Source organism: Manis pentadactyla, chromosome 2 (assembly GCF_030020395.1).
Source record: "Manis pentadactyla isolate mManPen7 chromosome 2, mManPen7.hap1, whole genome shotgun sequence".
Taxonomy (NCBI): Eukaryota; Metazoa; Chordata; class Mammalia; order Pholidota; family Manidae; genus Manis; species Manis pentadactyla.
In genome coordinates, this window is record NC_080020.1 from 15,358,008 (window position 1) to 15,385,613 (window position 27,606).

At 38.7% G+C, this 27,606-nt stretch overlaps 1 long non-coding RNA gene across 1 annotated transcript in view; it reads right to left on the minus strand.

Annotated features, from left to right (window-relative positions):
* The window catches only part of LOC130680143 (uncharacterized), a 112,243-nt gene that overhangs the window by 15,175 nt on the left and 69,462 nt on the right, over positions 1-27,606 (minus strand). Inside the window, exon 2 of the long non-coding RNA XR_008993183.1 lies at positions 3,641-3,698. This is a non-coding gene — a long non-coding RNA (uncharacterized LOC130680143). The remainder of the gene's footprint in view (positions 1-3,640; positions 3,699-27,606) is intronic.

The following is a 27,606-nucleotide window of genomic DNA, read 5'->3' on the forward strand; positions in this document are numbered from 1 at the left end:
TGATGAAAGATATATACCTTTAGTTTTCTTTTTGTGTGTGATTTCTTTGTATGGTTTAGCTAATAGTAATAGTGGTCTCATAGAATGAGTTAGGAAGTATTCTCATTCTTACAGATTTTCGGTAGAGTTTATTGAATTCGTGTTAATTTTTCTTTAAATGTTTGGTAGAAACCATTTGATCTGGCCTTTCCTTTGTGGAAAGTCTTATTTAACCTCTTTACTTGTTACGTTTATTTAGTTGTTATACTTGTTAGAGTTTCTATTTCTTCTTGAGTCAGTTTTTATAATTTATTTCTTATAGGAATCAGTCCATTTCATTTGACTTGGCTCATTTGTTGGCCTACAGTCATTCATAGTATTCCTTTTTTAAGAATTTTTTCTGCAAGGTCTGGATTGATGTTTCCTGTTTCATTCCTGATTTTAATAGTTTGAGTCTTCTCCATTTTTTTTCTTGGTCAGTGTAGATAAAATGTTGTTACTCTTTTTGAAGAACCAACTTCTGGACATACTGATTTTATCAATTTTCTATCCTCTACTTCATTGATTTCTGCTCTAAACTTTATTATTTCTTTATTTCTGCTTTCTTTGGGTTTATTTTGCTCTTTTAACAATGTCTCAAAGTGGAAATTTATTGATTTGATATTATCTGTATGTATAAATATACAAATATATATATAAATATATAGACAAAAATATACACACAAACACACCTATAGGGCTTTATAGCTATAAATTTCCTTCCAAGCACTGTTTTGGCTGCATCCCATAATGTTTGGTATGATGTGTTTCTCAAAGTATTTTCCAAATTCCCTTATGATTTCTTCTTCAGTCCTCTTCTTATTTAGGAGTATGCTGTTTAATATCCATATATTTAGGAATCTCCCAAATTTTTTGTTTTAAATTTCTAATGTTTATTCTATTGTGGTAATAGAATATACTTTGTATGATTTCAGTCCTTATAAACTTAGCAAGCTTGTGTTGTGGTCTAGTATATAGTCTCGCCTGTAGTTCCATGTGTATTTGAGAACAGTTTGTACTGTGCTGTTGTTGGGTGGAGTGCTCTATAGATTTCTGTTAGATTTAGTTTACATAGAGAGTCATATAAATCTTCCATTTTTGTGTTGATCTTCTGACTAGTTTGTCTACCCATTATTCAAATCTCTAAGTATTATGTCACATTATCAATTTCTCCCTTCAATTTACTTAATTTTTCCTTTAGATATTTTGCAGATGTGGTGGGAAGTACATATTACATTATAATTGTTAGCCCTTCCTTTTAGATTTAAGCTTGTATCATTATAAAATGTACCTCTTTATCCCTACTAAGATTTTCATTTTAAGTATATTTTGTCTGATATTAGTAGACCTATTCTAGCTTTCATATGGTTGCTATTAGAATGATATATCTCTTTTATCTATTTTCAATCTATTTGTATCTTTGAATATAAAGTGTTTCTTGTAGACAGCATATACTTGGATCTATATGATTTTTATCAAGTCTGACCTGACAATCCTTGTCTTTTCATTAAATTTTTTCAATTCATTCACATTTAATATTGTTATTAATACAGTTGGATTTTATATATATTATATATATATATATTTCTGACATTTTACTTTGTGTTTATTATCTGTGTCACACCTTTTTAACTCCTGTTTCTGCTTTCCTGCCTTCTTTCACAGTAGTGGGTTTTTTCTAGTATAGCATTAATTCCTTTAATTAATTTTCAATATACTCTCTTGAGTTATTTTATGTCTTACAATATACTTCCTAAATATAATGAATTTCATATTTATACTAATTTAATCCCAGCGATTTATAGTAACATTACTTCTATGTAATTCTATTTTTTCCCTTTATATGCTACCATTTATACGTAGCACTCTATATTTTAAAAGCTCAAATGTACATTGCTATAATTATTAACATTGTCATTTATCATTTCTGGATTTTTTTTCTCTTTGTTCCTGTGGTTTGGATACACCATTTTGAGTCATTTCCCTACTCTAATACAGCTTTGATCTCATTCATCTCTTTTGTCTTATTATTGCCAAAGATATTAAACATCTGTATTTCAGAGGTCCAATTATAAATATTTACCTTACATAATTGCTTTTAAAATAACTTAACAGTAAAAAGAATATTCAATTACACTGCTTTACAATTATCAATAATTATCATTAGTTGTAGTCTTCATTTCTCATGCAGATTTAAATTATTCTGTGAGGTCATTCGCTTTAGGCCTAAAGTTTCCTTAAGTATTTCTTATACAGTGATGTGCTGCCAGTAAATTCTCTCAGTTTCTGTGTATCTAGAGAAAGCACTGTCAGTTTGTCAAGCACCACTGAGAATGGGCTTAGCTAATCCCAGATTCACTGAGAGCACCGCAGGAAACATAGCCACCAGGGGAGTTATCCCTACATACAAAAGATGGAAAAGCAACGAGAAAGCAAAATAGATAAAGCAGATAGAGGAAGGTAATCTACAAACTGAAATTTGAGAAACGACAAACTTTGGATAAACCAAAATTTGAAAAATGTTCAACTTTGGATAAGCTGCTGAATGCCTCTGTAAATGTATATGTGTGTGTTGATTGCAGTGGAAGTCAGTGGGAGGAGGTGTTCACTGAGGTCATTTATATCCAGTGGGATGCACCTGGGAGAACCAGTGGCATGTGGGTTATGAGACAGTATTGCTGAGTAGTGGTGAGCAAGCATCCTATGAGCTACCCTAGTAGCTGCAAGATCAGCATTATGATGTCATTATTAAATCACTTTGCACCACTTTTTTCTGGCCAGTAAGAGAGACTACATTTCTTTTTTTTTTTTGCAGTTAGGTTGTTTTAAGTGAAAGAATGTCAGATGTTTGAACTTAATTATCTAGATGCTAATAGGTCTATAAACACATGAGGTATTATTTTGGGCTTCTGATCTTCATCTACCAGATATTTTTATGAGTATCTAAATGTTCTTCCAAATCAGTAAATCTAACCCATGAGACGTGTATGTTGGAAAGCAGGGAGGGAAAGAGGCACAAGAGAGAGGGTGGTCATGGGTATCTCTGAAGTTGTTGACATAATGAACTGGGTGGATGAATATAACACAGCAACTGGGACACTGAAGAGAGCAAGGATAATCATGCTGGGAGAGAAAAGATCTGTCCAGAAGCAACTCAGACTGTTTTAAGAATTTAATGAGATAATACATACAAGGGGGCCTAGCAAAGGTAGTGTATAATACAAATATTGTTGACTATGCTGATGATTACTACCTAGGAGTCACAGAATTCCAAATGCACAAATATTTTGGAATGACACCTATTACCTTCACCTGCATATTGAACACTGCCAAAATGTTTCTAGTTGTCTAGTATATGTTTTGGCCCAAAAAATAAATATTAATGTTAATTCTGTTATACTCCCTAGCATCTCAATATTCAGCTTTTTCTAATTTCACTGAGATAAACATAGCCAAGTAGCTTTTTCCAAAATACCTCCACAGTATATCCAAAGGTTTTCCTACAGACAGATTCCCAGAACACCAGGCAAAAACTGAAAGATGCAATATAAACAAAGACAATTCTATTTGCAAAAATTCAATTTAAGATTGAACAGAGGAAGAATGAGTCAATCTCACTCACCACCATCAGATGCTGTGAGAGGTCATTGTGGTTGTATTTTAATCTCTGTCTGTTGTTTCTTAAAAAAAAGAAAAACAAAAAAATCCTTAGTGTGCGTAAGATTTACCTGGTGGGCTTACAAAAGTAAAGATTCCTAGGACTCACAGAGATTCTGATTCAATGACTAGAGTAAGTCGTAGATAGTTGTATTTTTACCATAATCATAAAATAATAATGAAGTGGTGTTGCTCATGGGTCACGCTGAAACTGTCCATAATTTTGGTCATTGGGCATGTTTGTTGTTTCTCTGTTTAGTTTTGAAGACTACACCTGTTAATAAAATTAAAAATACCCTTATACCTAATGCCACAGCTGTGTGAGGAAACCCCCCCCCTTACCAAAACATTTCTGGATTTCAGACTCTTCCTGTTGTTACTGCTACGGCTAAACACTCAAAAAAATAACTAGAGAATGTTTCTAATTGGACATATCTGATGATCCATTATTTTGAAAACATTTCAGAAGCTATTTACCAGGGGAGATGGACAGATATAAGTTTGACTTTATGGGCTGTGTTCAGGGGAGTGGGTGTCAAAGCCAAGTAATACATCAGTACATCACTGCTTAAAATTTCCCGCTGTGTGGCCTCCTTATAGAAGACTTTTATGGGGAAAAAGAAAATGTCACAACCTCCATTTTCTCATGTCTTATGTCTTATTGGTGAAGAGATATAAAGGTTACAGGTACCAGAATTACAAGATAGGGACTGTGTGAGGAGAAACACATTAGCTCTGGGAAAGTACAAGTCTTAGACATGCCCGAACAGACTATGTATCTGAGCTGTGATACGGGAACTCTTCAGCCCAGCAGAAATGAAAATGGGTGATAACTTTTGAAAAATGGAAAGCAATTAAAAATAAGTAAATCATCAATTTATGATCAAATGGACTTTTCGGTCTTTTCATAATTTAACCTGTTTTGTGTTTAAGTTACATGCTTCTTGCCACTTGATTGGTGCCATGGCTTCCTCGGGGCTGTGGGGCACAGCTAATGAAAGCAGACTTCTGAGGGGACATGCTCCTGACTGTGCCTCTTACAACGTGAGACTCACCATCTTTTCTTCAGCACAAAAGGTAGAAATTCCTAGAGCTATGAACACTTGTAAACATTTCAAGAATCCTGGGAAAAATAGCTAATGCTCTTTTTCCAGCTTTATTGAAATAAAATTAACAAAGAAAATTGTAAGACATTTAGAATGTACAAGATGATGATTTGATATACACATACACCGTGTATGCCTATGTTGTGTAAGTATATACACACATTTATTTTAGAGAAAGGTCTTTAAGCTCCAAGGGCCTGTTTTGTTAATCATTATTTTATCATTATAATTATTTTATTACCCTGGTATGTTGTGAATACTCAGTAAATAATTGATGAATGGGTTAATTTCTCTACATTTTAGATTATTTTGATTGCTCTCCTCCACTAAAATATTTCTATGTGCTCACCATTCATCTTATTCTTAAGATACTTCTACTATTATTCCAAGTGCTCAGAATGTATCAGTGAAAAAAAAACAGGCACAGATTCTAGTTCTCCCAGAGTTAATTTTCTAGCTGGGAGACAATAGAGTTTAGATGGAGAAAAAAATCCTTAAAGATAATGAACAGCAAAATTCATGTTTTGCTAGATGGTGATCACTATCACGACTAATGAAAACAGAAGGTAGAGCTAGGTGAGGGGGATCAGAAGTATCAGGCTGGGGAAGGAGGAGGAAGGCTGCATTTTAATAAAGTGAGTAGCCTAGGTTTCTTCATAAAAAATAACATTTAAGCAAAGGCTTGAAGGAGGTGAAAGAGTTAGCCATGAACCATGAGGGGGAGGGGTCATCAAGGAGGAGGAATGTGTTGGTGCGAAGACTCCAACGCGGATGGCTGGTCACCAGGCGCTTCTGGAACAGGAGGGGCCTGGAGGGGCTGCAGCAGGTGGATGGAGAACAGCAGGACTGTGGTGGTATCATGTAGGGTCTTGTACGCTTCTTGCGTTCCTCAAACCTCCTAGAACCCTACATTTTTCAGGTTATCACTTCGGCTGCTCTGTTAAGAATAGATTGTAAAAGCCAAAGGTTCATGCAGGGTGACCAGTTGTGAGGCTGTTGCTATATTTCAGGTGAGACTTGATAGGGACTCACACCCAGGTGTTAGTAGGGCAGCTGGTAGGAAGCGGTCAGCATCTTTGCCTTTGGCTGTGATGGAGCAGATTTTATCACACTAACCATCCTGCCTGGAACACTATAAAAAGTTGATGAAACCAAAACGTCAGCAAGAACAACCTTCTGGATGGCGCTAGGGCGCGACCAAACATCTGCAGCTTGAGAGACCCCCGTGCTCAAGGCAAGGGAACAGCTTAGAGTCTGACCTGGCTCACCACTTCTCTCATCTAGGTATTTGCCAGTTTCTAAGGGCATGAGGCTGAGAGAATAAGCGAAAGCAGTGGCAAAACACTATAGTAATTCCACAGATATGAGGAGACACGCGTTGAAATTTATAGGTACCAATTTATTGGAAGAGTCTGGAGAAAAGAGAACCATAGAGAGGTGAGCCTATCAGATCCCATGGAACCATTGCTGATTCTCAACTGGATGGGGGTGAAGGGACGTAGTGGGGGTGAGAGGCCAAGAAGAAGCAAAACTGTAGTGACAATTCTGGACAAACTGAAGCACATAACGGGGCATTAGTCAGGGAATACAAACACTGAGGTTCAGGACAAGGCAAAGAGGATGGTCTGGGCTAACTGTGAACTTTCAGATTAGATTTCCAAAGTACTATTCTCCAGGAAAAAAGGGGAAATTAGAAACAGATCTTCCTTCACTAAGATAGAAACTCTGACACATCTCCATCCTGGAATGGATCAAGTTGATCTGTCCCTATTACAACTATCTTTCAGATAGCAGGAAATAATCCTTAGATGCAGGAAATATCTTTCATGTCTTACAATATTCGTACAGAATATCCTCATTCAGTAATTTATTGCCATGATCTTAACAGATAGCAGCACCAGGTGATCAAAAACCAATAGAAAAAATAGAGACTAGGAATCACTCCACAAGTGATAGTTATCAGATTAATATGTTCAGGTAAATAAAGAAGATGGAAGTTCTTACCAGATAACAAGAATCTATTAAATAAAGTCCAATGACATGTATAAAGCTATAAGATAAAATAAATTAAATCAGCAACTCAACAGTTTCAAGAGCAGGTCAGACACAAGAAACTGGGTTAGAAAGTGGGAGAAAGTTCTCTTTTCTGAAATACAGAAACCTTAGAAAATGAAAGAACAACAGTACGGAAAATAGAGAAAAGGCTATGAAAAATCTAAAATGTACATTTGCAGTTCCAGATAGAGGAGCGAGGCCATGGAATAGAAACAGATTTGGAGGGCAGAATAGCTGAGAATTTTTAAAACTGACAGAAGATGGAAGTCAAAGATGAAATAGTAATTATGGACCACAAACAAGTTAAAGGAAAAACATACATTTGAACATCGAACTGCTAAGAGACAAAAAGGAAAATTTTCAAAGCATCCAAGAGAAAATAGACACATTATCCTTAAAGGAGCAGCAATGATACTGAGAGCAGAATTATCGATAGAACCCGTCGCAGCATGAAGAAAGCGGAAAGACAGCTTTAACATGCTGAAAGAAAATCATTGCCAATCCAGGATCCTTCGCTTAGCAAAAACAATCCTTTGAAAATAAAGACCTTTAGAGACACAGACACTGGAAGGATTTATTGCTAGCAAACCTGCAATGAAAAAAATAATAAGGGAGTTATTCAAGCAATAGGAAAATGGTGGGAACATGGAAGGAATGAAAAACAATGAGAAAAGAGAATATATAGGTAAATCTATGAGTATTTCTCTATATAACAATAATAATACAAAGAAGTTAAAATGTTATTGACTGTGTTTCCTATGCTGTACTTTCATCTGCATGACTTATTTATTTTATAGCTAGAAGTTTGTGCCTCTTCATCCCTTTCACCTGTCTCACCCATTTCCCTACTCCCCCCCACCCCATAGCAACCACCGGTGTGTACTCTGTGTTTAAGAATCCATTTCTGTTTTGTTTGTTCACTTGTTTTGTCTTTTTTAGATTCCACATGTAAGTGAAATCCTATGGTATTTGTCTTTCTCTGACTGATTTCACTAAGTGTAATACCCCTTAAGTCCATCCACATTATTGCAAATGGCAATATCCCATTCCTTTTATAGATGAATAGTATTCCATTGCATACTTGTGTCACGTCTTCTTTACCCGTTCATTTATTGATGGATATGTAGGTGGCTTCCGTATCTTGGCTACTGTAAATAATGCTGCAATAAAAAGGAATGCATATATCTTTTTGAATCACTGATTTTGTTTTTGGGGGGTAAATTCCTAGAAGAACATTAGTGGGTCTATTTTTTTTAGTTTTTTGAGAAACCTCCATACTGTTTTTTATAGTGCCTGAACTAATTTACATTCCCCAAAACAGTGCATGAGGGTTCCCTTTTTTCCACATCCTTACCAATACTTTTTATTTCTTTTTCTTATAATAGTCAATCAGATGATAACTACCCTTATTGTGGTGAGCATTTAATAATGTATATAATTGACAAAGTGCTGTTGCACATCCAAAACCAATATAATATTTATTTCAACTATATTTAAAGAAAAAAGAAAAACAATAGTACTGTGGATAAAATGAGAGTTCCTGTGACCAGGATTCTCACCTGGCCATGGTTGACTAGCTCACTGCACACCTGTGGGCAATACATGGCTGTTGACCCTAGAAAAAGAGCTCTGCCCAGTGCTCTGGGTGCAACATGGTGACAGGGCTGCAAGGCTGCAGGAGAGCAGAGCAGAGGCTGGAGTGGTGGCAGCGCTGAGGACAGAGGCCCAGAGGACGGCTGTGTGGGACGACTGTGCAGAGAGGCCCAGAGGACAGCTGTGTGGACAGAGGGGCCCAGAAGCAGAGACTGGCTTGCTGCACACAGACTTGCTCTGAATGAATGGGATTCTAATGATTGACCTGCCACCTGGAAATAAAGTTGGGTATAACCCTCTCACCCCAAATAACGTTTTGCTGTCAATTTCTTTGGTCACACTGAATCCATAGCGAATTTGCCCGGGGCTGAAACCCATTGGCAAGACAAGTACTAATCTCATATGTTTGAAATATATGTAGAATGAAAGCACATGACATTTGTAACACTAAAAGTAGGAGAGGGTTAATTGAATTCAACCTTGTATTGAAGAATAAAAGTACTTATTATTTTAAAGTAGCTCTAATCAGTCTGGGATTTATGCTGTAGTCTATAGGGTAATACTAAGAATGGGAAAAATGATATAAAGAATATAATCAAATAGTTTGTAGATATAGTGTAAAAAACATTAATAAATGCTTTAATTAAAAGGCAAGGATTCAGGAATTCTAAAAATCCCACATTTATGCTGTTTACAAGAGATATGTATTAAATAAAAGGACACAGAACCCTTAAAAAGGATATAAATGATACAATGTGAAGACCAATCAAAACAAGCTGTTATAGTGTACTAATTAATATCAGACAACGTGAGAAGCATTACTAGAAACAGAGAGATATTTCAGAATGATAAAATAGCCAGTCTACTAGATAGATAAAATTTTGGCTTTGTTTGCAGCTAATAAAATAACCTTAAAATACATAAAATGCAAGGAGATAGAGACAATGCATAATAACAGTGAGAGTCTATAACACCTCCCTCTTAACTGCCAATGGAACAGACAAAAAAAATCATACACCAAATATTTAAATAACATGCCTAACAAATTTGATCTGACATGTCTAATACACAGCCCCCTACTTTTTAAGGGCAATTGAGATACTTACTGAAATTCACCATTTTGGGGGCCCTAAGGTAAGTCTCACCAAATTTCAAACTAGTAAAATTATTATTATTTTTTTTTTTAGATAATTATTTTTTATTGAAGGGTAGTTGATGCACAGTATTACATTACATTAGTTTCAAGTGTACAACACAGTGATAAAACATTTATATACATAATTCTAGGTTCCAGCTATCACCCTACCAAGCTGTTACAATATCTTGACTATATTCCTTATGCTATACATTACATCCCAGTTACTTATTTATTTTAACATTGGAAGTCTGCCCTTTTTTTTTTTTTTGTGAGGGCATCTCTCATATTTACTGATCAAATGGTTGTTAACGACAATAAAATTCTGTATAGGGGAGTCAATGCTCAATGCACAATCATTAATCCACCCCAAGCCTAATTTTCGTCAGTCTCCAATCTTCTGAGGCATAACAAACAAGTTCTTACATGGAGAACGAATTCTTACATAATGAATAAGTTACATAGTGAACAGTACAAGGGCAGTCATCACAGAAACTTTCGGTTTTGCTCATGCATTATGAACTATAAACAGTCAGTTCAAATATGAATACTCATTTGGTTTTTATACTTGATTTATATGTGGATACCACATTTCTCTCTTTATTATTATTATTTTAAATAAAATGATGAAGTGGTAGGTAGATACAAGATAAAGGTAGAAAACATAGTTTAGTGTTGTAAGAGAGCAACTGTAGATGATCAGGTGTGTGCCTGTAGACTATGTGTTAATCCAAGCTAGACCAGGGCAATAAAACATCCACATATGCAGAAGATTTCTCTCAGAACATGGGGTGTGAGGTTCTAAGTCTCACCTCTGTTGATCCCCAATTTCTCACCTGATGACCCCCTTGCGACTGTGCCTGTCTTAGGCTGCTCCTCCCTTGAGGAATCTTACCCGTCTCTGGCTAACCAGTCATCTTCCGGGGTCATACAGGGAAATGTGAAGTTGGTAAGTGAGAGGGAAGCCTTATTGTTTGAAAAGGTTAGCTTTTTACTTCTTTGCATATTTATGCCCTGTGGCTTCTATGCCCAGCATTTGTCTTGAGGTATCTTTACCACTTGGAAGAATTATGATACTCGGTAAATTTGATATGAGACACGAATTCTATTTAAGGGTTGTAATTAGGAAGGAAGAAGAAAAGCTATAGAAGTAGCAGGCGGAAGAAAACATGGGAAGATTGATTATTTCTTTGACATATCTTCTTGTAGAGTAACTTCAGCATGTATAGGTTTTAAGCTATTACTTAAATTGCGCACACACATTAACATAATAGTAGTATAGTTACATAACCAAAGCATATCTGTAATTACCAGCCATCTCCAGTGAAACCAAGAAAACCAGTTAGGCACCTTAGGCATTTGTGAAAACTTATCTATGATATGGTGGATATTGTCCAACTGAACCTGAACAGTCTGAGAGAAATCAGACAAATTAAAACAACCCATTCCTGGGGAATGTTCACATCCCTTATGTTCTTTTAACAGTAAATAGTCTGTAGTTGTAAGATTTTGGAGCGCTACAATTTGCACTTCTCCAAATTCTTGGTTGAGTTCCAACAGTATAGATCCAGTCAAATTTGTTGTTTTACTGTAGGCACAGGCCAGCTTAGATATCTCCTTCATTCCCATGGCAAGTCCAGGAGCTGGTGGGATGAGTGCATCTACAGCTGTAGCAGTTTGTGGATCTTTGTTGGGGTTTTTTGATGATCATCTTCTGGCAGATGTGCATGTGTCTTCCAGAGAGTGCAGATGTTGGAAGTTCTCTTTCATATCGTATCTTAGTTCATTTTCAGGGTAGCCCAATTAGGCTTTGATCTTCTGTATAAATGCAAACAGACCCTTTGCCTACACTTTTATATGCCCTTTATACCCTTGTGTAGAATTCATTGGAGGTCACCACACAGGAACTGCCCTTTTTGTTTGTTGTTTTGTTTTGTTTTGCTTTGTTTTTGGTATCACTAATCTACACTTACATGATGAATATTATGTTTACTAGGCTCTCCCCTATACCAGGTCTCCCCTATAAACCCCTTTACAGTCACTGTCCATCAGCATAGCAAAATGTTGTAGAATCACTACTTGCCTTCTCTGTGTTGTACAGCCATCCCTTTTCTCCTACCCCCCATCCATGCTAATCTTAATACCCCCCTACTTCTCCCCCCCTTATCCCACCCTACCCACCCATCCTCCCCAGTCCCTTTCCCTTTGGTACCTGTTAGTCCATTCTTGAGTTCTGTGATTCTGCTGCTGTTTTGTTCCTTCAGTTTTTCCTTTGTTCTTATATTCCACAGATAAGTGAAATCATTTGGTATTTCTCTTTCTCCGCTTGGCATGTTTCACTGAGCATAATACCCTCCAGCTCCATCCATGTTGCTGCAAATGATTGGATTTGCCCTTTTCTTATGGCTGAGTAGTATTCCATCGTGTATATGTACCACATCTTCTTTATCCATTCATCTATCGATGGACATTTAGGTTGCTTCCAATTCTTGGCTATTGTAAATAGTGCTGCAATAAACAAAGGGGTGCACTGATCTTTATCATACTTGATTGCTACATTCTAAAGGGTAAATTCCTAGGAGTGCAATTCCTGGGTCAAATGGTAAGTCTGTTTTGAGCATTTTGATGTACGTCCATACTGCTTTCCACAATGGTTGAACTAACTTAAATTCCCACCAGCAATGTAGGAGGGTTCCCCTTTCTACACAGCCTCGCCAACATTTGTTGTTGTTTGTCTTTTGGATGGCAGCCATCCTTACTGGTGTGAGGTGATACCTCATTGTAGTTTTAATTTGCATTTCTCTGATAATTAGCGATGTGGAGCATCTTTTCATGTGTCTGTTGGCCATCTGTATTTCTTTTTTGGAGCACTGTCTGTTCAGTTCCTCTGCCCATTTTTTAATTGGGTTATTTGTTTTTTGTTTGTTGAGGTGTGTGAGCTCTTTATATATTCTGGACGTCAAGCCTTTATCGGATGTGTCATTTTCAAATATATTCTCCCATACTGTAGGGATCCTTCTTGTTCTATTGATGGTGTCTTTTGCTGTACAGAAGCTTTTCAGCTTAATATAGTCCCACTTACTCATTTTTGCTGTTGTTTTCCTTGCCCGGGGAGATATGTTCAAGAAGAGGTCACTCATGTTTATGTCTAAGAGGTTTTTGCCTATGTTTTCTTCCAAGAGTTTAATGGTTTCGTGACTTACATTCAGGTCTTTGATCCATTTTGAGTTTACTTTTGTATATGGGGTTAGACAATGGTCCAGTTTCATTCTCCTACATGTAGCTGTCCAGTTTTGCCAGCACCACCTGTTGAAGAGACTGTCATTTCGCCATTGTATGTCCATGGCTCCTTTATCAAATATTAATTGACCATATATGTCTGGGTTAATGTCTGGATTTTCTAGTCTGTTCCATTGGTCTGTGGCTCTGCTCTTGTGCCAGTACCAAATTGTCTTGATTACTATGGCTTTATAATAGAGCTTGAAGTTGGGGAGTGAGATCCCCCCTACTTTATTCTTCTTTCTCAGGATTGCTTTGGCTATTCGGGGTCTTTGGTGTTTCCCTATGAAGTTTTGAATTATTTGTTCCAGTTCATTGAAGAATGTTGCTGGTAGTTTCATAGGGATTGCATCAGATCTGTATATTGCTTTGGGCAGGATGGCCATTTTGACGATATTAATTCTTCCTAGCCACGAGCATGGGATGAATTTCCATCTGTTAGTGTCCCCTTTAATTTCTCTTAAGAGTGACTTGTAGTTTTCAGAGTATGTCTTTCACTTCTTTGGTTAGGTTTATTCCTAGGTATTTTATTTTTTTGATGCAATTGTGAATTGAGTTGTTTTCCTGATTTCTCTTTCTGTTGGTTCATTGTTAGTATATAGGAAAGCCACAGATTTCTGTGTGTTGATTTTGTATCCTGCAATTTTGCTGTATTCCGATATCATTTCTAGTAGTTTTGGGGTGGAGTCTTTAGGGTTTTTTATGTACAGTATCATGTCATCTGCAAATAGTGACAGTTTAACTTCTTCTTTACCAATCTGGATTCCTTGTATTTCTTTATTTTGTCTGATTGCCGTGGCTAGGACCTCCAGTACTATGTTAAATAACAGTGGAGAGAGTGGGCATTCCTGTCTAGTTCCCGATCTCAGAGGAAATGCTTTCAGCTTCTCGCTGTTCAATATAATGTTGGTTGGGGGTTTTTCATAGATGGCCTTTATTATGTTGAGGTACTTGCCCTCTATTCCCATTTTGCTGAGAATTTTTATCATGAATGGATGTTGAACTTTGTCAAATGCTTTTTCAGCATCTATGGAGATGATCATGTGGTTTTTGTCTTTCTTTTTGTTGATGTGGTGGATGATGTTGATGGACTTTCGAATGTTGTACCATCCTTGCATCCCTGGATGAATCCCACTTGGTCATGGTGTATGATCCTTTTGATGTATTTTTGAATTCAGTTTGCTAATATTTTGTTGAGTATTTTTGCATCTACGTTCATCAGGGATATTGGTCTGTAGTTTTCTTTTTTGGTGGGGTCTTTGCCTGGTTTTGGTATTAGGGTGATGTTAGCTTCATAGAATGAGTTTGGGAGTATCCCCTCCTCCTCTATTTTTTGGAAAACTTTAAGAAGAATGGGTATCATGTCTTCTCTGTATGTCTGATAAAATTCCGAGGTAAATCCATCTGGCTCGGGGGTTTTGTTCTTTGGTAGTTTTTTGATTACTGCTTCAATTTCGTTGCTGGTAATTGGTCTGTTTAGATTTTCTGTTTGTTTTTGGGTCAGTCTTGGAAGGTTGTATTTTTCTAGGAAGTTGTCCATTTCTCCAAGTTTCCCAGCTTGTTAGCATATAGGTTTTCATAGTATTCTCTAATAATTCTTTGTATTTCTGTGGGGTCCGTCGTGATTTTTCCTTTCTCGTTTCTGATACTGTTGATTTGTGTTGACTCTCTTTTCTTCTTAATAAGTCTGGCTAGAGGCTTATCTATTTTGTTTATTTTCTCGAAGAACCAGCTCTTGGTTTCATTGATTTTTGCTATTGTTTTTTTCTTCTCAATTTTATTTATTTCTTCTGTGATCTTTATTATGTCCCTCCTTCTGCTGACCTTAGGCCTCATTTGTTCTTCTTTTTCCAATTTCGATAATTGTGACATTAGACCATTCATTTGGGATTGCTCTTCCTTTTTTAAATATGCTTGGATTGCTATATACTTTCCTCTTAAGACTGCTTTTGCTGTGTCCCACAGAAGTTGGGGCTTAGTGTTGTTGTTGACATTTGTTTCCATATATTGCTGGATCTCCATTTTGATTTGGTCATTGATCCATTGATTATTTAGGAGCATGTTGTTTAGCCTCCATGTGTTTGTGAGCCTCTTTGCTTTCTTTGTACAGTTTATTTCTAGTTTTATGCCTTTGTGGTCTGAAAAGTTGGTTGGTAGGATTTCAATCTTTTGGAATTTTCTGAGGCTCTTTTTGTGGCCTAGTATGTGGTCTATTCTGGAGAATGTTCCATGTGCACTTGAGAAGAATGTGTATCCTGTTGCTTTTGGATGTAGAGTTCTATAGATGTCTATTAGGTCCATCTTCTCTACTGTGTTGTTCAGTGCTTCCGTGTCCTTACTTATTTTCTGCCCATTGGTTCTATACTTTGGCATGAGTGGTGTGTTGAAGTCTCCTAGAATGAATGCATTGCAGTCTATTTCCCCCTTTAGTTCTGTTAGTATTTGTTTCACATATGCTGGGGCTCCTGTGTTGGGTGCATATATATTTAGAATGGTTATATCCTCTTGTTGAACTGAGCCCTTTATCATTATGTAGTGTCCTTCTTTATCTCTTGTTACTTTCTTTGTTTTGAAGTCTATTTCGTCTGATATTAGTACTGCAACCCCTGCTTTCTTCTCGCTGTTGTTTGCCTGAAATATATTTATCCATCCCTTGACTTTTAGTCTGTACATGTCTTTGGGTTTGAGGTGAGTTTCATGTAAGCAGCATATAGATGGGTCTTGCTTTTTTATCCATTCTATTACTCTGTGTCTTTTGATTGGTGCATTCAGTCCATTAACATTTAGGGTGACTCTTGAATGATATGTACTTATTGCCATTGCAGGCTTTAAATTCGTGGTTACCAAAGGTTCAAGGTTAGCCTCTTTAGTATCTTACTGCCTAACTTAGCTCACTTATTGAGCTGTTATATACACTGTGTGGAGATTCTTTTCTTCTCTCCCTTCTTAGTCCTCCTCCTTAATTCTTCATATGTTGGGTGTTTTTTTCTGTGCTCTTTCTAGGAGTGCTCCCATCTAGAGCAGTCCCTGTAAGATGTCCTGTAGAGCTGGTTTGTGGGAAGCAAATTCCCTCAGCTTTTGTTTGTCTGGGAATTGTTTAATACCACCATCATATTTGAATGATAGTCGTGCTGGATACAGTATCCTTGGTTCAAGGCCCTTCTGTTTCATTGCATTAAATATATCATGCCATTCTCTTCTGGCCTGTAAGGTTTCTGTCAAGAAGTCTGATGTTAGCCTGATGGGTTTTCCTTTATAGGTGACCTTTTTCTCTCTACCTGCCTTTAAAACTCTTTCCTTGTCCTTGATCTTTGCCAGTTTAATTATTATGTTTCTTGGTGTTGTCCTTCTTGGATCCTTTCTGTTGGGGGTTCTGTGTATTTCCGTGGTGTGTTCGATTATTTCCTCCCCCAGTTTGGGGAAGTTTTCAGCAATTATTTCTTCTAAGATACTTTCCATCTCTTTTCCTCTCTCTTCTTCTTCTGGGACCCCTATAATACGGATATTGTTCCTTTTGGATTGGTCACACAGTTCTCTTAATATTGTTTCATTCCTGGAGATCCTTTTGTCTCTCTCTATGTCAGCTTCCATGCGTTCCTGTTCTCTGATTTCAATTCCATCAATGGCCTCTTGCATTCTATCCATTCTGCTTATAAACCCTTCCAGAGTTTGTTTCATTTCTGCGATCTCCTTTCTGGCATCTGTGATCTCCTTCCGGACTTCATCCCATTTCTCTTGCGTATTTCTCTGCATCTCTGTCAGCATGTTTATGATGCTTATTTTGAATTCTTTTTCAGGAAGACTGGTTAGGTCTGTCTTCTTCTCTGGTGTTGTCTCTGTGATCTTTGTCTGCCTGTAGCTTTGCCTTTTCATGGTGATAGGAATAGTCTGCAGAGCTGGGATGAGTGACGGCTGGAAGGACTTCCTTTCTTGTTGGTTTGTGGCCCTCCTCTCCTGGGAGAACAGCGACCTCTAGTGGCTTGTGCTGCGCAGCTGCGCACAGACAGGGTTTCTGCTTCCTGCCCGGCTGCTATGGAGTTAATCTCCGCTGTTGCAGTGGGCGTGGCCTGGCTCGGGCAGCTACTCCAAAATGGTGGAGTTGCGTTGGAGCAGGAGCTGCTGGGAGGCTATTTATCTCTGTAAGGGGCCTCCCTGCTCCCTGCAGCCCAGGGGTTAGGGTGCCCAGAGATCCCCAGATTCCCTACCTCTGGATTAAGTGTCCCCCCCTGCCCCTTTAAGACTTCCAAAAACACCCGCCAAAACAAAACAATGACCACCAAAAAAAATAAAAATAAAAAAATTTTTAAATTAAAAAAAAAAAATTTTTTTTAGTTAAAAAATAAAAGGTGGTTGCTCTTTTTTCTTTATTCTCCTTTGCCAGCCTCAGACCTCTGCTCACCGGTCTTTCTGCCCTGTTTCCCTAGTATTGGGGTCCCTATCCCTTTAAGACTTCCAAAAAGCGCTCGCCAAAACAAAACTGCAAAAAAGCAAAAAAAAAAAAAAAAAAAATGGTCTCATGCTTTTCTTATGTCCTTTGGCGCCTGGCCTCCAGTGCCCGCTCACTGTTCTTGCTGCCCTGTTTTCGTAGTATCGAGGGCCCTGCACTCTGGCCCGGGTGGCTGGGGCTGGGTTTTCGGCAGCCCTGGGCTCCCTCTTCCTCCCGCTCTGCCTATTCTTCTCCCGCCAGTAGCTGGGGGGGAGGGGTGCTCGGCTCCCGCGGGCCGGGGCTTGTATCTTACCCCCTTCACGAGGCGCTGGGTTCTCTCAGGTGCGGATGTGGTCTGGATATTGTCCTGTGTCCTCTGGTGTTTATTCTAGGAAGGGTTGTCTTTGTTATATTTTCATAGATATATGTTGTTTTGGGAGGAGATTTCCGCTGCTCTTCTCACGCCGCCATCTTCTGCCCCTCCTCCTCCCAAACTAGTAAGATTATTTTTAAAATGTGTGCTACAGTGGCATTAAGCTACATTGGAAATGCAAATTTTTAGAAAATTCTAAATTAAGCATAAGCAAATATAATCCAATGATATATAAAAATAATAATACATCATTGCAAAGTTGAACAATTTTAAGAAAGACATTTTCTTGCCTGAGGGTTTCAGCCCCAGGCAAGTTCAGTATTGATTCAGTGAGACCGAGAAATGACAATGGAACATTCTTGGGATAAAAGGGCTTATGCCCACCTCTATTCTTCCCGTGATAGATGGAGCACTAGGATCACATCTGCATCCAGCAGTCTGCAGGTCCATAATTTCCCCACCAACCCCCCACTCCCATCTCTGTCCTCTGCCTCTGCCCAGAGCACCATACAGAGCTCTTTATATAGTGACTCAGACAATAACAGGTTATTGCCTATGGGTATGGAAGCAGTAGCCTAGCTGTAGGCCAATTACATCATCAAGTAGTTCAGGGTCAGGTGAGGATCCTGGCCATAGGAACTTCCATTTTCCCCACAGAAGTAGAAAAATATAACCTCAGAAATGAAGACAGAACTGGGTGTAGTACAAAGATCAGGATCTGTCTGCTGTGTGTGGCCTTCTCTTATTCTCATGCTTCCTGCCAAGTGTCATGTACATAGGGCTGCATCTGCTGGGAAGAACCCCATTCTCTAATTTGTACAAAGGCACTTTAGAGATGACTCCATGAAACCTCAAGGGAAAACAAAACAGCACAGGACACTCTTGAAGTACTTTTAAACCATAAAAGCAGCAAACAACCTGGGCTGAACACAAAATAATTCAGATAATATTGTTTTTATGAATCCTTGTGAGTAAAACTAAAGGTGAGTTGTCTGCAACTCCTAAGAGTTTCAGGCAACCAAGAAAATTATTAGGGAAACTGCCTTGTAACAGGACTGAAGATAAGTGACAAATATATGTATCCATAGAACTAACAGAAATATGATAAGGAAAACATATATGTTGTATTACGACTGTAGGCAACATACAACAAACAAAAATTAAAAGAGGGGAAAGACATTGAGAGGTAGAAGGTACTTATTGCTTCCTCTCTGCTAGCTGAGAGACAGATTTTAGATCATGTAATTATCAGAATTCAAATAAGAGAAGTACACTAAGAGAAATAATACTGCTGCCTGAAACTGGATGACAAGAAAGGATAAAGAGGAGCAGAGTAAAAAATGAGATAATTTCACAATTGATTATAGTTCATAAAATAAAAGATATTACACATAGTTCCAATAACAATGGTTATGCTCAAAACAAAAATATAGTCTTTTCTAAATATCAGAACTTCATAAAGACAAACAGGAAAAAGAGATAGCATTGTATATAAAAGTTATAAATACAGGTCTGAAACCAAAGCACATTGGTCATGGCAATACCACAATTGGGCTAAAGGAACTGCATTTGCATGTTAAAGAAAAATAGCTTCTAATGGAAATATCTCATGTTTGCCAAAGAAACACATCTAAATCAAAGTGATCAGAAAGACTGCAAATAAAAGGATAGATAAAGGTACACCAACTAAACAACACCAAAAAGAAAGCAGAGGCTTCTAGTTTGTGATTGAAAATGTAAGGAGCTTTGAAGTTGTCACTCCATTCTAACAAGTAAAAAGGTGAATATACTTAAAAATCAATAAATCTTGTCTGGGATCATGGGAAGATGGTGGCGTGAGTAGTTCAGAGGAAATCTCCTCCCCAAAACATATATATTTATGAAAATACAATAAATACAACTATTCCTAAAAGAGACACCAGTGTTTGCAGTACAACAGCCAGGATACATCTACATCTGTGAGAACTCAACATCACAAGAAGGGGGTAAGACACAAGCCGCAGCCAGGTGGGAACAGAACGGTCCCCCACCCCAGAACCCAGCAGGAATAAAGGAGTCAGAACAGGGGGGGAGTGAAAGCCCAGGACTGCTAAACAGCCACCTCTAGAAATCTTCACCTGGAACGCAGACACGAGGAGCATGGGGCACAGGATATTAGAGAAACGGAAAAGCAAAACCTGTGGGCAGGTCACCGCAACTGGCACCCCTGAGACAAAAGAAAAGAGAGTGCTTTCTGCAAGTCTTAAAGAGACAGGGACCCCATAGCTGGATGAAGTCGTCCCAGCACACTTAGCCAGCAGCTGGGAATCCTGGGGAACCTTAGGTGCCCTAAACCCTGGGGAGGCAGTGCAGCTCTGAAGCCCCTCACAGCACTAAGCAGCCTGCCAGTCATTCCTCCAACTGGCGCGGACCCTGACACACCAGCCCAGTAGCGGGAGAGTTGCAGCACGTGCCGGGGGTGGCGGCACCAGAAGGAACTGGGAGCAGATCACGTGTACCAACAGCACAAGAGGGGACCAGGAGAGGCTTTTGCGAGCCCCCAGTGGCGATGACCAAACAGCCTGAGTGCGGCTCATGCACACCATGGCAGTGGAGCCAGAGGAGCCTGGTAGAGGCCAGTGCAGGATAGCCCTGCGCGCATCTGCAGCGGAGCCAGAGGGAGCAGGCAGGCTCACAGCAGCCGACATGGATCCCAGCCCAATGCACAACTGCCCGGGCCAGACCCAAAGGCCACTGCTGGCACACAGGTGCCCGGCAGGGGAACTGCTATCACAGAGGAGTGCACCTGGTGTGCCTGCCACTCCCCACAGGACCCCGCCCACAGCAGCTTAGGGGACCAACCCAGTGGCTACTCGAGGAGTGCGGGTAACTGACACAGGCAGTGGAGAAGGGCAAGGCATCCACCAAGCAGGAAAAGACTTTCTTCTCCCAGCTGACACACCCGCAACCTGCCTACAGCCACCGCTATCAACATGAAAAGGCAAAAAAATTTAGTCCAGTCCAAGACAGTTCAGACAACACCTGAGAGACGATCTGCAGAGACAGACCAACCAGTCTCCCTGAAAAAGAACTCTAAATAAAAATCATAAACATGCTGACAGAGCTGCAGAGAAATATGCAAGAGCTAAGGGATGAAGTCTGCAGGGAGATTACAGATGTCTAGAAGGAGATTACCGAAGTGAAACAAACTCTGGAAGGATTTATAAGCAGAATGGATAAGATGCAAAAGGCCACTGAGGGAACAGAAACCAGAGAACAGGAACACATAGAAGCTGATGCAGAGAAAGATAAAAGGATCTCCAGGAATGAAACAATATTAAGAGAACTGTGTGACCAATCCAAAAGGAACAATATCCGCATTATAGGGGTTCCAGAGGAAGAAGAGAGAGATAAAGGGATAGAAAGTGTCTTTGAAGAAATAATTGCTGAGAACTTCCCCAAACTGGGGGAGGAAATAGTTGCTCAGACTACAGAGGCACACAGAGCTCCCGAGAGATGGGACCCAAAGAGGACAACACCAAGACACATAATAATTAAAATGGCAAAGATCAAGGACAAGGACAGAGTATTAAAGGCAGTCAGGGAGAAAAAAGGTCACCTACAAAGGAAAACCCATCAGGCTATCATCAGAAACCTTACAGGCCAGAAGAGAATGGCATGATATATTTAATGCAATGAAAGAGAAGGGCCTTGAACCAAGGATACTATATCCAGCACGAATATCATTTAAATATGAAGAAGGGATTAAACAATTCCCAGAAAAGCAAAAGTTGAGGGAACTTGCCTCCCACAAACCACCTCTACAGGGCATCTTACAGGGACTGCTCTAGATGGGAGCACTCCTAGAAAGAGCACAGAACAAAACAACCAACATATGAAGAATGGAGGAGGAGGAAAAAGAAGGGAGAGAATTAATCATCAGACTGTGTTTATAACAGCTCAATAAGTGAGTGAGGTCAGACAGTAAGGTTGTCTGAACAACCTAAACAAACTAACCTTGAAACTTTTGTAACCACAAATATAAAGCCTGTAATGGCAATAAGTACATATCTTTCAATAATCACCGTAAATGTAAATGAACTGAATGCACCAATCAAAAGACACAGAGTAATAGAATGGATAAAAAAGCAAGACCCATCTACATGCTGCTTACAAGAGACTCACCTCAAACCCAAAGGCATGCACAGATTAAAAGTCAAGGGTTGGAGAAAGATATTTCATGCAAACAACAGAGAGAAAAGAGGTGTTGCAATACTAGTATCAGACAAAATAGACCTCAAAATAAAGAAAGTAACAAGAGATAAAGAAGGACATTACATAATGATAAAGGGCTCAGTGCAACAAGAGGATATAACCATTATAAACATATATGTACCCAATGCAGGAGCACCAATATATGTGAAACAAATACTAACAGATATAAAGGAGGAAATAGAATGCAATGCATTCATTTCGGGAGACTTTAACACACCACTCACCCCAAAGAACAGATCCACCAGACAGAAAATAAGTAAGGACACAGAGGCACTGAACAACACGCTAGAACAGATGGACCTAATAGACATCTATAGAACTCTACATCCAAAAGCAACAGGATACACATTCTTCTCAAGTGCACATGGAACATTCTCCAGAATAGACCACATACTAGGCCACAAAAAGAGCCTCAGTAAATTCAAAAAGATTGAAATCCTACCAACCAACTTTTCAGACCACAAAGGTATAAAACTAGAAATAAATTGTACAAAGAAAGCAAAAAGGCTCACAAACACATGAAGGCTTAACAACATGCTCCTAAATAATCAATGGATCAATGAACAAATTAAAATGGAAATCCAGCAATATATGGAAACAAATGAAAACAACAATACAAAGCACCAACTCCTGTGGGACGCAGCAAAAGCAGTCTTAAGAGGAAAGTATATAGCAATCCAGGCATATTTAAAGAAGGAAAAACAATCCCAAATGAATAGTCTAATGTCACAATTATCAAAATTGGAAAAAGAAGAACAAATGAGGCCTAAGGTCAGCAGATGGAGAGACATAATAAAGATCAGAGAAGAAATAAATAAAATTGAGAGGAATAAAACAATAGAAAAAATCAGTGAAACTGAGAGCTGATTCTTCAAGAAAATAAACAAAATAGATAAGCCTCTAGTCAGACTTATTAAGAGAAAAAGAGAGTCAACACACATCAACAGAACCAGAGATGAGAAAGGAAAAATCACGATGGACCCCACAGAAACACAAAGAATTATTAGAGAAAACTATGAAGACCTATATGCTAACAAGCTGGAAAACCTAGAAGAAATGGAAAACTTCCTAGAAAAATACAACCTTCCAAGACTGACCCAGAAAGAAACAGAAAATCTATACAGACCAATTAGAGCAACGAAATTGAATCAGTAATCAAAAAATGACCCAAAAACAAAACCCCCGGACCAGATGGATTTACCTCGGAATTTTATCGGACATACACAGAAGACATAATACCCATTCTCCTTAAAGTTTTCCAAAAAATAGAAGAGGAGGGAATACTCCCAAACTCATTCTATGTACCCAACATCACCCTAATACCAAAACCAGGCAAAGACTCCACCAAGAAAGAAAACAACAGACCAATATCCCTGATGAACGTAGATGCAAAAATACTCAACAAAATATTAGCAAACCGAATCCAAAATATATCAAGAGGATCATACACCATGACCAAGAGGGATTCATCCCAAGGATGCAAGGATGGTACAACATTTGAAAATCCATCAACATCATACACCACATCAACAAAAAGAAAGACAAAAACCACATGATCATCTCCATAGATGCTGAAAAGGCATTCGACAAAATTCAACATGCATTCATGATAAAAATTCTCAACAAAATGGGCATAGAGGGCAAGTACCTCAACATAATAAAGGCCATATATGATAAACCCACAGCCAACATCATACTGAACAGCAAGAGGCTGAAAGCTTTTCCTCTGTGATCAGGAACAAGACAGGGATGCCCACTCTCCCCACTGTTATTCATCATAGTACTGGAGGTCCTAGCCACAGCAATCAGACAAAACAAAGAAATACAAGGAATCCAGATTGGTAAAGAAGAAGTCAAACTGTCAGTATTTGCAGATGACATGATATTGTACATAAAAAACCATAAAGACTCCACTGCAAAACTACTAGAACTAATTTCAGAATTCCTGAGAAGGAGGAATAAAGTCGGGGGGATCTCGCTCCCCAACTTCAAGCTCTACTACAAAGCCAGAGTAATCAAGACAATTTGGTACTGGCACAAGAACAGAGCCACAGACCAGTGGAACAGAATAGAGACTCCAGACATTAACCCAAACATATATGGCCAATTAATACACGATAAAGGAGCCATGGACATACAACGGGGAAATGACAGTCTCTTCAACTGATGGTGCTGGCTAAACTGGACAGCTACATGTAAGAGAATGAAACTGGATCACTGTCTAACCTCATACACAAAAATAAATTCAAAATGGATCAAAGACCTGAATGTCAGTCATGAAACCATAAAACTCTCAGAAAAAACATAGGCAAAAATCTCATGGACATAAACATGAGTGACTTCTTCATGAACATATCTCCCCGGGCAAGGGAAGCAAAGGCAAAAATGAATAAGTGGGACTATATCAAGCTAAAAAGCTTCTGTACAGCAAAGTATACCATCAGTAGAACAAAAAAGTATCCTACAGTGTGGGAGAATATATTCATAAATGACAAATCTGATAAAGGATTGACATCCAAAATATATAACGATCTCACACACCTCAACAAAAAAAAGCAAATAATCCAATTAAAAAATGGGCAGAGGAACTGAATAGACAGTTCTCTAAAGAAGAAATCCAGATGGCCAACAGGCACATGAAAAGATGCTCCACATTGCTAATCATAAGAGAAATGCAAATTAAAACCACAGTGAGATATCACCTCACACCAGTAAAGATCGTCATCATCGAAAAGACAAACAACAACAAATGTTGGCGAGGTTGTGGAGAAAGGGGAACCCTCCTACACTGCTGGTGGGAATGTAAATTAGTTCAACCATTGTGGAAAGCAGTATGAAGGTTTCTCAGAATGCTCAAAATAGAAATACCATTTGACCCAGGAATTTCACTTCTAGGAATTTACCCTAAGAATGCAGCACTCCAGTTTGAAAAAGACAGATGCACCCCTATGTTTATCGCTGCACTATTTACAATAGCCGAGATACGGAAGCAACCTAAATGTTCATCAGTAGATGAATGTATAAAGAAGAGTGGTACATGTACACAATAGAATATTACTCAGCCATAAGAAAAAAACAGATCCTACCATTTGCAACAACATGGATGGAGCTAGAGGGTATTATGCTCGGTGAAATAAGCCAAGTGGAGAAAGAGAAATACCAAATGATTTCACTCATCTGTGGAGTATAAGAACAAAGGAAAAACTGAAGGAAAAAAACAGCAGCAGAATCACAGAATCCAAGAAAGGACTAACAGTTACCAAAGGGAAAGGGACTGGGGAGGATGGGTGGGAAGGGAGGAATAAGGGCTGGGAAAAAGAAAGAGGACATTATGATTAGCATGTGCAGTGCGTGGGGGGCACGGGGAGAGCTGTGCAACACAGAGAAGACAAATAGTGATTTTACAGCATCTTACTATGCTGATGGACAGTGACTGTGAAGGGGTCTGTGGGGGTGACTTGGTGAAGGGGGGAGCCTAGTAAACATAATGTTCTTCATGTAATTGTAGATTAATGATACCAAAAAAAAAATCAATATTTCTTAGATCTGTCAGAGAAGTTAGGCCACAGGGTAAATGCCTGCCCACCAAATGGGAGATACAAATGGGAGATACAAAGAATCATAACATATAGGAGCATAAATCACCCAGGAAACCAATGCTGGGCTAGGAAATCCTGAACTCTGCTAGATTACTGGACATCCAGTGTAGGGAATTCTGAGAGTTAAAAACTCCAGGGGACCCAGTATTAAGGGCAACTCTGCACTTGTGCAACTTTTACTGCCAGGAGTCCAGTGAGTTTTTCACAGTAAATATTAGATGAAAACATCCCCTTTTGCTTCTGGAAAGGTCGTGGAAGAAACCATTTTTGAAATAAGCCAGAGCACTTGTTCTTAATAAGACATGCAAGAAGAAGAGAAACTAGTTAGCCCAGGCCTAACCTGCTGGGGTTCTATCAGAGCCTAGCTGACCAGGGGGAAGGAAACACCAACTCTTAGCTCCCTATAGCCTTATGGGGGAGGGAAACACCTAGCACCAATTCCCTTCAGCCGTCCTGTCCACATAATGGGGCAGGAACAGAGAAGCACTGGTGAAGTTCACAGTCCAGGGACATGGGCTCACTAAAAGACTAAGACCTAATCATAAGACTATAAAATAGTTCCCTTCCTGCATACCTTACCACTGCATTACTAAAGACCTATTTACTACAGTTCTTTCTACTCCACACATCATATCCAGATTTCAACAAAAACATTAAAGGAGTACTCGAAACAAAAGTACAATTTGAAAAGACTGAACAAGCTTTAGAACCAGAGTCAGATATGGCAGGAATTTTTTTAACTATGGTTAATATGCTAAGGGTTTTAATGGAAAAAGCAGGCAATGTGCAAAAAACAGAAGAATAATGTGAGCAGGGAGATAGAAATTCTAAGAAAAATCAAATCAAATAATAGATATCAAAAACACTAACATAAGTGAAGAATGCTTTTGATAAACTCATTAGTAGAGTGGACAAGATGTGAGGGAAAAAATGTGAGGATATTGCAATAGAAATTTCCAAAACTGAAAAGAAAAAAAACACTGAAAAGAAAAAATCAGAAAATACAAGAAGAGTGGGACAACTATAAAACATGTAACATATGTTAAGTGGGAATACCAGGAGAAAAAAGTAAGGATTAGTAGCACTATTTGAAGAAATAATGACTGAGAATTTCCTCAATTAATGTCAAACACCAAACCACAGATCCAGGAAGCTCAGAGAACATCAGCAGGAGAAATACCAAAAACACTAGACTAGTCATGTCATATTTAAAGTTCAGAGAATCAATCACAGAGAAAGTATCTTGAGAGAAGTCAGAGGAAATGCATCTTATCCTAGGGGAACAAGGATAAGAATTACATTTGACTTCTCAGAAACATTGCAAGGAAAAAAAATGGAGTGAAATATTTTAACTTTTGAGAGGAAAAAAAAACCACCAGCCTAGAATTCTATACCTTGGAATATTATCCTTCAAAAGTGATGAAGAAACAAAGACTTTCTCAGAGAATCAAACCTGAAATAATTTGTTGCTAGCAGATCTGACTTATAAGAAATGTTATAAAAATGTCTTCAGAAAGAAGGAAAATGTGATACAGATTGCAGAAATTCCAGAAACTCAGATCTACATCAGGAAAGGAAACATACTCAAGAATGAATAAGTGAACTTTTATTTATTTTATATTTGGTTGATCAAACAGCACTATTTTTTCAAAATAATAACAGCAAATATGTATTCAATTATGTATGCCTATGCACACATGCACATTTATGTATGCTTTGGAATTAGTTCAATGACAGCAGTGGTGCAGATGATGGGAGCCAGGTATTAAGAATATTTTGTGGGGCGGAGCCAACATGGCGGCGCGAGTAGGACAGTGGGAATCTCCTCCCAAAAACATATATACTTTTGAAAATACAACAAACACAACTAGCCCTAAAAGAGAGACCAGAAGACGCAGGACAGTGGCCAGACTGCAGCTACACCAGTGAGAACCCAGCGACTGGTGAAAGGGGGTAAGATACAAGCCCCAGATCGGCGGGTCCCGAGCGCCCCTCCCCCCAGCTCCCGGCGGGAGAAGAGCAGGCAGAGTGGGAGGGAGATGGAGCCCAGGACTGCTGAACACCCAGCCCCAGCCATCCAGGCCAGAGTGCAGACACAGTACATGCCCAGG